This window comes from Thunnus thynnus, chromosome 11, assembly GCF_963924715.1.
Source record: "Thunnus thynnus chromosome 11, fThuThy2.1, whole genome shotgun sequence".
Lineage (NCBI taxonomy): Eukaryota > Metazoa > Chordata > Actinopteri > Scombriformes > Scombridae > Thunnus > Thunnus thynnus.
Window position 1 is genome coordinate 27,229,749 of NC_089527.1, and position 12,138 is coordinate 27,241,886.

The following is a 12,138-nucleotide window of genomic DNA, read 5'->3' on the forward strand; positions in this document are numbered from 1 at the left end:
AAAAGCATTTGCAAGCTGAGATATTTGCCAGAGGGATAGTTACTAAGTACTGACTATGTAGGGTGCCCAAACTTTTGCACATGGTACAATTTATGACATAAAAAGTAACTATGCATTAATGTTTGCTGAAAATATTGTGTTTTATATTACATGTCTTAGAGAGACTGTGTTTACATCTTTTCAATTAAAAAAAAATATCACCAAAATATGTTGTTTGTCAAGGGGTGCCCAAACTGCATACAACTGTAGTACCCTCAAAAATTCTACAGTTTAAGGAAAAAAGTAGTGTCCATGACATGTACACTACTTTCTGCTAAGAATCTCGAACTCTCAACTTGCTGCTATTACTAACTATTGAGTGTCTATTATATAGAGAGGGGATGATTTCAGATACAGCTCTTGTTTCTCTGTGCGTACGTATTTTTACTTGAGTTACGTCAATGACAAGGCTATTTCCATTGCCTTCTGATGGACAATAAATTTGAATTTTATGTAAAGAGTTGGAGTGCTTCTCCACCACTCCTACGTCAAGAGTGTTCATGGAAAGTATGAACTTTAAAAACAAGGGAAACAGAGTCAGCCTCGACGCAACACAGTCAAAATGAAAGTCCTGATTTCCAGCTGCACAGCCTGCTCCTGGATCTCCATAAGGGCTGAGAGACATAGACACAGGAAGACAAAGAGAGAGAGGGTAGGAGAGAGAAAGTGGCTTGGCGAGAGTGATGCTGCTCAGAGGAAAAACACGAAGGGGAAAAATAAAAGAATTAAAAAAAAAAAAAAAAAAAAAAAAAAACAGAAGAAGAAATGAGATTGAATTTTCCAAGAACGAGGTCTGTGCAGTAACACAGCAACAGCAGCCAGAATGACTCTACATCTGTCTGGAATTAGAGTGAGAGACAGACTGCTGATTTTGGTTGAAAACTGTATTTGAACTTAAGTGTTTTGTTCATGCTGGAGATGAAGGGAGGCCGTATGAAAGCCTGTCCAAAGCTTCCTGCCACAGCAGATAAACGCTAACATTCCTCTCTCTGAAGTATTGTTCAACACACTAAAGGACAGCATAAAAATAAAGGTAAAGCCATAATGTTGCTATATTTAGAAACTACATTTTCTCAATGCAACTGTCAAAAATATTGCTTTTACAATTGGAGTTCTGCAGATAGTGAATATTAAAAGGGGGAAAATTTGATCAGGCTTACTGCTGTGGCTAGGTATTCAGTCTCAATACTTTACTGGTACCGACCAAAATGTGCCCATGGCACAGAGTATCAAAAAACTGTCAAGTACCAAATGTTTCTTTGTTCAAAACACATGCATATCTTTCTTGTCTAGGTCTGGGAGTCCAAAAAAATGTTTTCAGGTTATTTCTGCTACCCTGTAGAAAGCTCCCCTCATTTTTTTTCATGACATTTTCAAGCCCAAATTGTTCATAAGGCACAATGTTAATCTCAGTGAAAATCTCTTGTCAGATTCATATATTTTACAATTTTGCCTATTTCAGACTATTTAATTAAGAGAAATGCAAGGGAAAATGTAATTGTTAGAAATTGTATTTTCACACAATTGTCTGACATTTTATACATCAACATTATTAAATTAAAATAAAAATATGAAAACATAATCAGCAGATTAACTAATGATGAACATAATTATTAGTTGCAGCCGAAAACCTTTGGCAAATGTCTTATTTTGTTAAATGACAAAAGGGGTTTGGTATCAGTACCAAAACTTATGTGTGTTATATCTGCACTAATATAAAAGATTTCAAATGATAACAATAGTTTGTTCTAGGGCTGGTTAACATGTGGTATCACAATGTGTAGCCACAGCAATGGGAATCAACAGAAACTAAAACACAACACAGCTGTTGGAGCTTGTCTACAAAAATGTTCTGCATCTTTTTGATGAACTTGCTTTGAGTCTACATTTTTGCTGCCTGTGTTAAAAGAGTACTGCAATAATTTAGCAATGCACTCCTATAACACTGTCGTCGACACTGACTCACGATGGACAGTTTGAAAAAAAGGGATCAAAATTGATACAGCACAAATGTTGTCTTTGTTTCCACACAGTCTTCTTCCATGTCAATACCTACCACCTACTAGAGCCCAACCAATATATCTGTCAGCCAATGTTATCAGCCGATATTGGCCTATCACAGATATATCGGTATCATAGTTATTTATCATTTTTATATTCCCAGTGAAGTTAACTGTTTCAGTGCACTGATGTCATTTTATACAATAAAGTTTATTGTTAAACTGTAAAATATCATGCCTCCGTTACATATCTTTGTGTTTGATAACCACATTTGAGAGATCATTGCAAAAAATGTATGTTTATGTATATTTTCTGTATATATAAGATTATTGGCCAATACATCGATATCAGAATTTTTTTTACTCCCTAATATCGGTATCGCATCAGCCCCAAAAGTCCAGTATCAGTTGGGCCTTACCACCTACATTACCTACAATGCAATTCGACTGCTGACAGTTCGATCTTAGAGCGGTGTCTGCTATGCTAGTAACGGCTAATGTAACCTCAATCTGCTAACTGCAAGCGGAGATGAGAAGTCTACAGAGGTCTGCTTCCTAACTCCAGATTTTCTTTCATTTTCAGACTTGTCAAGTGACATCACCTGAGGCCATTTATCAGATTTCACATTCCCTCTGGAGCCACAAAAGGTTTTAAACAACTTTTTTTCCAAATATGCAGTAATACTCCGACAAACAGACTTTGAAAATTGGTGGAGCTTTGGTTTGTTTTCCAAGACTTGTTGTTTGACCACGTCACAAGGACTATGAGAGGAATGTCCATCACACCAACACCAGCCTTCCAAATGACATCCCTGACCTCTGAACCCTGAGGAATTTGTATGGGGTTTCCCTGATACACATACCACAGAAATAGTACCACAGAACCAGCAAAATCCCATTTCTACTGTTTTGGTAAGATGAAAGTCTTGAAAATGCACCTAACACAATTTTCTAAATTAGTGAACACACCATCAGAGTCCATTTCACTGTTATTGCTCTGTTTGTCCTCTGTGTTTTTTTATGTTCTTATAAAAGGGACAGTGTACAGCTTTAACATAAATGTCACCATTTGATGCACTGTACCAGAATATTGCTTCAAGCTAATTCGCATCTGTAGTCCCTTGGCAGGTCAGAGCAAAGAAAAAGCACGCGCGCACACACACACACACACACGCGCGCGCACACACACACACACACACACACACACACACACACACACACACACACACACACACACACACACACACACACACACACACACTACACAAAATACCACATCACAAATGTATGTATGTCAAATAAAAGCTCAGTAAATTGTATTTCTCCACCACCCTACAGTGACGGAAATGCATTGTTTGTATTTGTTCAGAGTTTGTTTGTATGAGGACTCAAGAGGTCTGTTTCACCAGCCTGCCCCCAACATGTGATGCAATAAGACATATGGGAAAGGATCATAGCATGCATAATTATCTTGGCTGCGTCCAGAGAGAGACAGTTTCCGTCTTAAATTCACTAAGTTGTACTTTATGGTTTTAACCATTTTTAAACATGTTTCTTAAAGTTTAAATTTGGATCCAGTACCACGACGAGATATTTAAAATCAGTGACTATGAATATCAGCGTTAGAAGGTTGTACCATGTTTACATTTAGACTCAGACATGATTGATCAAGCCAATGTGCAACCGTTTGCTTGGCAGCTGCTAATTCAGCTGTTTTGGCATTTGTGTATACAACAGTGTCATCTGCTTAAATCTTCAGTTCTACATCATGACACTGTTGAGGGAGATCATTAATATACAGGCTAAATAATAGGGGACCTAACACTGACCCTTGTGGAACACCCATCGTACACTTCATGTTACTGGACATTGCGTCACAAACTTTAACACATTGCATCCTGTTAGATAAATATGAAGACATCCATGCCAGTGCTCTAGATGAGAAGTTAAATTTAGAGAGTTTCGATATTAAAACATCATGATTGACTGCATCAAATGGTTTACGCAGATCTAAAAATACAGTACCAACTACTCTTCCTTTGTCGAGCCTTGATTTAATTTGCTCTACAAAGTGCAAGGTAGCAGTTCCGCTGGAAGGATTTGCTCTAAAGCCAAACTGCATACCAAGTAAATTGCTTGTATTAAGAAATGTTGTCAGTTGTTCAGTTCAATGACAACTTTCTCAGCAACCTTTGATGGTTGAACCTTTGATGATATGGTAACTGGCTTCAAGGTGGTCTCCAGATTTAAAAATAGGTATGACAATGGCACATTTCCAGTCATCAGGGAAGAAACTGTGCTTAAAAGACAAGTTAACCAAATGTGTTATGGGGGAGTTGTGTGACAATTGTGTGATTTAACAAACATGGTGTCAGCTTTTTAAGTTGCTGATGATTTTGTTTACTTGTGACTCATTGGTCTCATTGGTCTCTAACAGCTTGTTTGGTTTATAGAACAGTTAACTAGGGGGAGGCAGAGGAAACCAGAGCACTGTTACCTCATCTGGATACTCCATTAATACAATGTTTGTCTGTATGTGTGTGTGGGAAGGAGAAACTCACGCAGGCTGAGTCATTGTATTCAGCACGCGCACACACACAGATTCAACATCAACATTAATATGAGATATAAAGAGGAAACAAGATACATGAGACTCTTAATGCCAAAACTTGCAAGACACACACACACACACAGCTGGTATATCAGTCAGTTCAGTCTATAAAGAGAGCACAGGCAGCTTGTGTGTTTGAAATAATATCGTGTGACCTTAAAATGTCCTTAAATGGCTTCAAACAATTTTAATCAGTGAGTCAGTGAGCTAACACTCACTGCTTTCTCTCCTTGTTCTGTTGTGTACTTTTACTTTTTAAAATCAATTCACCTTCCACTTGAATCATCGATTTTAATCACTGTAGATGTTTGTTTGAATTCAGTTTCCTGGCATTGGATTTTGACTTTGTTAAAAAATTAGATGCCAAGAAAAAACAAAAGGTTTTCTTTAAAATTTAATCCAATATCTAATCCCAACTGGATTGAAACTATACCATTTCATTAGTATAGGCAGTCGTGTTATTGCCACATAATGACAAGCCTTTCGTCCATCTCAGCTGTCCAATGCACCCGTACAACAGCTTGTTGTTGTTTCTTTCCATTCATTCACTTTCATCTCCTTCTAGACTTGTCTCTTTCATTGGCTATTGTGGGTTCCGCTCGCAAAGCAGTGACATAATCATCCAGATTTTAAATCCTAAATATCAAACATGTTTGAAATTATCGGGGTGGCCCTGATGAGTCTGTGAGCAGTTCTGGAGATTTAAGATTGGATCTGTAAACCCCTCACATTACCAGATAATCTGGGCCGAACATTAGTACCAACCAAGGTCCCAGACCAGATTTCTCCTCCAATTGTCGGGAGGGGTGAATCGGGGATAAATCGGCCCAAAACTCGTATACTGTAGTCTGAGCCTGTCTTAAGTGTACTTGGTAATAAACTGTCAACGGAGTGCATCTGAACAGCAGTCTCTACTGGTGACAACTCATTTGTGGAAGGAGTTTAAATTGTGAGAAGGAGGAAGGCAACATACTGTCACAGTCACCATGACAGATATTACCAATGAATATCAAATTAATGGCAGCCAGTGAAAATGGAAATACTTAATAGAGGAGGAATTTTGAGAACCATCACTTTAGAGCTACAACGATTAGTCGAACCACAGAAAATGAATCACCAACTATTTTAATAGCCCATCGCTTTGAGTCATTTTTTATGACAAAATGTCAAAATTCTCTTGTTCCAACTACTTAAATGTGAACATTTCCTAATTTCTTTAGTCCTCTATGACAGTAAACAGAACATCTTTGTGGACTGTTGGTCAGGACAAAACAAGACATCTGATGGTGCATGTAGGGCTTGAGGAAACAGTGACATTTTTCACCATTTTTTGACATTTTATAGACCAAACAACTGGAGATTGAGAAAATATCTGACAGATTAATCGATTAACAAAATAATTTTTTGTTGCAGCCATATACCACTCATTGAATCTAGACAAGTATGCAGTGTTTAGGTTAGCCAGTAACCTGACTGAACCTCCAGGTTCAAATTAGCCATACTTGCCAGCCAACATTAGGCGAGTTAGCCAAGAAGCCTTGCATTTTATCTACTTGGCAACCCTTATCGCATTGCAATAAGCAAATAGGCACTCTACACCACTGCCAACCAGACAAACTGTCCATCACACACACACACACACACATCTCCAATTTCTTGCTCCAGTCCTAATGCAGTTTAATGTGTGAGTGTCTCTGCAGGGTTAGCACTGACACAGCAAAACAGACTGCACTATAGACTACTACACAGTAGTGCTGCATTACACTATACACTACACTACAGCGTAACAGACTGTACTGTATGTTAGTAGTATTCATGTACATGTGAAATGATGTTTCAAATGTGGTAAGTGCACATTTAGGCACATGTTTTCAGTAACGGGTGTGATAAATTTTACATGTGCTTTTTCGTAGTGGTGGTTGCCTCTTAGATTAAAATGATGGATTCACAACTGCCAGATGTCTCAAAATGTCTGAGCTTTCTTGAACACACCAACCAGGAAAAGTGTCAAAACACTCCCTAATCACAACTGCCTTACCATGCTAAAATAGTGTTACTTTCAGAACAAAATAAAAATGACTAAATAAGAAATCAAGGCCTGGAGTGGAGTGTCCCTAGCAGATGTACTCTGTTGTTCCTTCACACCCTCTCTGCCTGTCTTACCCCTGGGACGAGGAGGAATTTCCTGAGAAAAGGAGGGATGACTTTTCCATACACTTGGCAAGAGGGAGACACACAGAAATACAGACAGAGAGGAAGAAGAAAACAAAAAAACATCAGATGGTGACCTGGTTTGACCTCTCGTAGCCACCAGTGAGAATATACTGACAAACTGCACCAGAGCAGCTGATACAGATGTAACCAGTGCATTGATATTTACAAGATGACTGCAGTTTCTGCCAGAGGAAGCACACAAGTCCCACATCGTCTCTTTACACTTGAAGGCCTGCCTCGTGACTAGAAATGCAGATGTACAATTCCCACAACAGACATCTAATAGACATTGCAAAGTTGCAGTTTGACTGACATGCGTCAACTCAAGTATTATATTATTGCCGGTTAGTAGAAAAGAGTACAAACAGATTTCTTATATACTCTGCTGAAGAAACATTATATTATAATAATCTGTATGCGACACATACTGTATACAGTAATTATGTATTACTGAAATAGGAAGCAGCACATGAATATCAACAGAAGATTTAATGAAAATCAATAAGTTTTGACAAGTAGTTTTTGAGATAAATGGTTTTAAACCAAAGTGTGTCAATGTGAAATTCAGACCTGACGGTGGCACTACAGAAAGGGCATGCAAAATCATCAGGTATTATCGTGAGAGGAAGAAGAGGAGGAAGAAGAATCAGTCCGTTCAGTTTTTACAATATCTTGCTCAGAAGAACTGACACCGCACTGTTCAATCACAATATTATCAAAAGTTGGGATATATGCTTAATTAGCATCTGAGAAAATGAATGTCATATTGCATCATGAGGTCCCTGCTGATTCACCTCAGTATTGGTGAAAGCCAAATGGCAATGGTGCTCAAATCATAACTCAAACACAATCAACAGAAAACCCAAACTGCTTGGTTGCCATTTGATGGATCCCTGCAGTACAGTGCGGAAAACACAGCAGCAATTAACGCAATAAGTGAAAGATAGTGAATAAGGACACAAGGATCCTGCGGGTGTGAGGCTGACTGGCTTGCCAGACACAGTCAGAGCAGCCTTTAGTTGAAGTAGGGCAGTGGGGATTTTTATACTCCAGTTAACCCTCAACACTACTGGGAGATACGGAGTTCTGCCCCACTTTGCCACATGCGAGTGTGTTATAGAGGTGGAATGTCTCAGTCTGTCAGAATGATTACACTTAAGCTCTGATGGGCTCGATTATAGATTACAATGCCGACAGAATCCTCCATCACTAGTCACTGAGAGTAAATTTGATTCAGAGTATTGGAAACTGTCGGGTGCTGAAAGCTCAAAGCATCAAATCTCAGCTTGCTTACTTATGCATTGATCAGATAGTTCCTGATTTAAATTTTAAAAAATGCCCATGATTATTATATATTATCAAACCATGTTTATATTTCTGAAAGTAAGATATCAAAAAAGTATCAGCTTTGTATTGGATATCAAAAGTAAAGTAATTAGCAGTAGTGTAGAAAAAACAAATACCGAGCGCTAGAGAGGGTTAGGAGGCATTCAGCCACAGAAATCCCCGCATCAAAAACAGCCTCTTTATTCATTTCAACTCTTGCAGAAAAAGTTGATCCTAGCTCAACTCTTCCAAGCTCATCTGGCAACAAAATGCATTAGCCAATCAAATACGTGCAAGGGCACAATCCAGGTAGAATACCCTCTGTGTCCCTTGTAGAATTGTGCCAGAGATGGAGACAAAGGAAAAAATGACAATGATCATTTTCAAGGTTGGAAAGTCCTGACTCAAAGCAATATAAACTGCTGCCCATGTCTTCACAACAGACTTCTCACCAGTACAATACAACCAGTGCTGCACTGCTTTAAATAGGTGAAATCCTATGTTGATCTAGGGCTGGGCGATATGGACAAAATCAAATATCACAATATTTTTGACCAAATACGTCATTATCGATATTGCAACAATACTGTAGGAATGACTATTGGTGCTTTCACAAAATATTTACATAATGAGATTTTTGATATATAATCACCAGTAATGTGGATATAATGACTAAGTGGGTAAAAGCAAATAATAGAACAGCTAGAACAGTCTGGTAAGTTCAGAAAATGACATCACTTTACTGTAATGCAGCCTTTAAAACCAGGAAAAGACAACACTTATAACAGATCACAATATTACAATATCCAAAATCTAAGACGATATCAAGTTCCATATCACAATATCAATATAATATCAATATATTGCCCAGCCCTACGCTGACCTATCAATTCCTTCATCAGAGGTATCTGCGGTGATGAACACCGTGATGCAGAATCATGAATCTACCACTGGGGTTAGTGTTGGTTAGTTCAATCTGCAATCTAGGCTCACGTTTTTTAAGAATTGGACTTGGTAGACAGAGAAAAAATAAATAAATACAGATGGAACTTTACTCTCCAAACTAATACCCAAACATTATTGCTCAACATCTTTGATCTTGACATGAACATTTTCATCTTAAATGCTAAACTTAACCATCTCAAGACTTCCATCTAAACATTAATAATCATATTATTAAGCCTAAACCCAAATGTTTGGAGTGGCAGGCTGATCACAATACCCCTACACAAAACCCTGTCAGGTTGCTGAGACAGTGAGACAGGTTTACCTGCATGAAGTCAGAGACAGTGAGACTGTCTACAGCAGAAAGTCAAGCTGGTTAGACAGATTGAGCAGAAGGAAGACAGACAGACAGACAGATGGCAGGCCTGCATGTCTGATGATGCTGAATTTAAGATGACTTCAATGAGACTTGGAGTTAACCCTGTCCAGCTTGCCTATTAAAGAGAATACCAATAAAAACGACACCACATAAAATTATCTTATTCGGGAATATACATTAATTGTAATAAACTAAAAATGCATGAAGTCAGTAGTATGGCAGCTGCAGGGGAACACGCCCATAGCTGTGTAATGCTATATGAATGCCACGCCTTGCTTGTGTCAGCTCTGCACGCCTGGCCTCCGAGCTGCAGCGCTGAACCTAAATATTCCGGCTGGAGAGGCGCTGTCAGCCGGCTGCTGCTCCCCGGCGAACCTGCGCATCCAGGCCGGGAGTGTGTGTTCTGCAGGCCCTGCGGCGATTAATAATACAGCACCGAATAACACACATGCACAACGAATAACGGCGCTCACCGGGAGAAATCAGCCCTGTGCGCACATGCAGCCACCACTGAAATGCATTTAACCCGCTTAAGTGAATGAAAGCCTTTTTTTTCTGTGCAGCTGGTCGTTTTCTGAGTCACCCCCCCACCCCTTCTCCTTTCTCTGCATACACATGCAGGCACTAACGGGCTTAATTGGCTTTTATTCCAGCGGATGTTAATTAAAGGATCTGCTCTCCGTTCGCCACACAATAAATGTCTCGGTTTGAACAGTGAGGAGTATAAATCCAAAAAGCAAACAGCGAGGAAAAAACAGAAAACACTGAATGTGCTGGGATAGAGATGCGTTTAGGTGAGGGGGGATCGGGCTACTTACCGTGCAGATGCAGGGAGATTTCTGGGAGAAAAGCCGCAGCCAGCAGCGGGAGACAGCGGACAAACCTCCCGGTGTGACGGTCAACGCTTCGTCGGGATTTCTGCCGGTTTAGTCCCGGTTTTTACCGACTCCCCTTTCCCAGATATCCCAGATTTCCCTGATTTCCCCTACTGCCACACTGAATCCCAAAGCTGCTGTCACTGCTGTCAAGTTAAAGGCGAGCAAAATGGACTACTTCCGGGCGTGAGTTTCACAATAAAATCTCCCACAGAGCCGTGTGAAATTATCAGCTGACACAAACGAAAAAGAAATCAAACAAACTGACCTTTATTGACCCATTATTATTCAGAAAGTTTTCAAATAAAACCTACTAATTAGATTAACTTTTCAAAGTGAAGCCTTAAATTTTTCAAATATTGTCCATAAATAAAATTTCACTCATTTAAAGGTGCATTGTGTAGAATTTAGTGGCGTCTAGTGTAACAGATTTGGCAGTATGTTTTACTGCCAATAGTGTATAATCCCCTGAAAATAAGAATCGTTGTGTTTTCGTTACCTTAGAATGAGCCCTTTATATCTACATAGGGAGTGGGTCCTCTTCCATGGAGCCCGCCATGTTTCTACAGTAGCCCAGAATGGACAAACCAAACACTGGCTCTAGAGAGAGCCTTTCGTGTTTTTTGCAAGTTTCACGGCCACTGTAGCTTATTCTACATGCTTGGAAGGGGAGGGTGAGGGGAAGGGTATTCATTTGGGTGCAATCTGCAACCTCAGATGCCCCTAAATCTCACACACTGATCCTTTAATCCTAAACGTATTTATCTTTCTCATTACATTAAATGTGATTTCTGCTTCTTTGCACACACCCTATACCACATATCCAGCCTTTTCAGACTTTTCTTCATTTGTTGCAATGAAACACACATTCACATTGTCATTCATATTCTTTATTGAATTTATTTACGTTGCTTTTATAGAGTGCTTTTGTCCAAAGCACTATGTGATGTGCAGCGAGCTACCATGCAAGGCACTGGGGAACCATCAGGACCAACTGGGGTTTGGTGTCTTGTTCAAGGACACTTAAACATGTGCACAGGAGGAGCTGGGGATCAAACTGCCATTAGTGGACAATGATCTGCAGGTCTACCCTGTACTATGTCTAGATATGTTGTTAACATTTCCAGATGAGCAGTGCTCAGAGCCAGGTGAAATAATAGCCTGTAGTATCAAAATGATTAATATGGTTTCATTATTATTTTAAAATATTAATAATTAAAAAATACGATCAAGAAATAAAGAAAATGCATTTTTGATATTTTATTGTGAAAGTGAAATTACATCACTTCCGGCATTCCACAGTCTGGCTTGATGTATCCTTAGCTCTTTACCGGATCCCAAAAAACTCCGCGGGAGCGCGTATCCATGCCCTGCGCGTTCCCGGTGCCTTGTTTCCTGTCGTGCCCAACCCAGAAATCAGCCTTAACCAATCAGTCCTGATGAAGTCATTCTATTCTTTTCTATTCTATTCTATTCTATTCTATTCTATTCTATTCCGTTCTGTTCCGTTCTATTCTGTTCTGTTCTGTTCTGTTCTATTCTATCTATCTATCTATCTATCTATCTATCTATCTATCTATCTAGATATAGATGTAAATATAGATATAGATAGATATATAGACAGACAGACAGATTAAATTAAACCTGAATAAATGAGAGGAAAAACATAACAAAATGCAGATGCTTCAACACAGGTGCACTATATGGTACAATTAAGCAACTGACATCCAATCATGCTCTGTGGCATGT

The 12,138-nt window shown here is 39.1% G+C and overlaps 1 protein-coding gene across 3 annotated transcripts in view; it reads right to left on the reverse strand.

The window, feature by feature from the left end:
• raph1a (Ras association (RalGDS/AF-6) and pleckstrin homology domains 1a) overlaps positions 1-10,546 on the reverse strand; it is a 69,295-nt gene extending 58,749 nt beyond the window's left edge. For all 3 annotated transcript variants that reach the window (XM_067604242.1, XM_067604243.1, XM_067604241.1), the window contains exon 1: positions 10,333-10,546. The gene's annotated coding sequence lies outside the window, so the exon portion shown is untranslated. The remainder of the gene's footprint in view (positions 1-10,332) is intronic.
• Between the last annotated feature and the right edge of the window lie 1,592 nt (positions 10,547-12,138).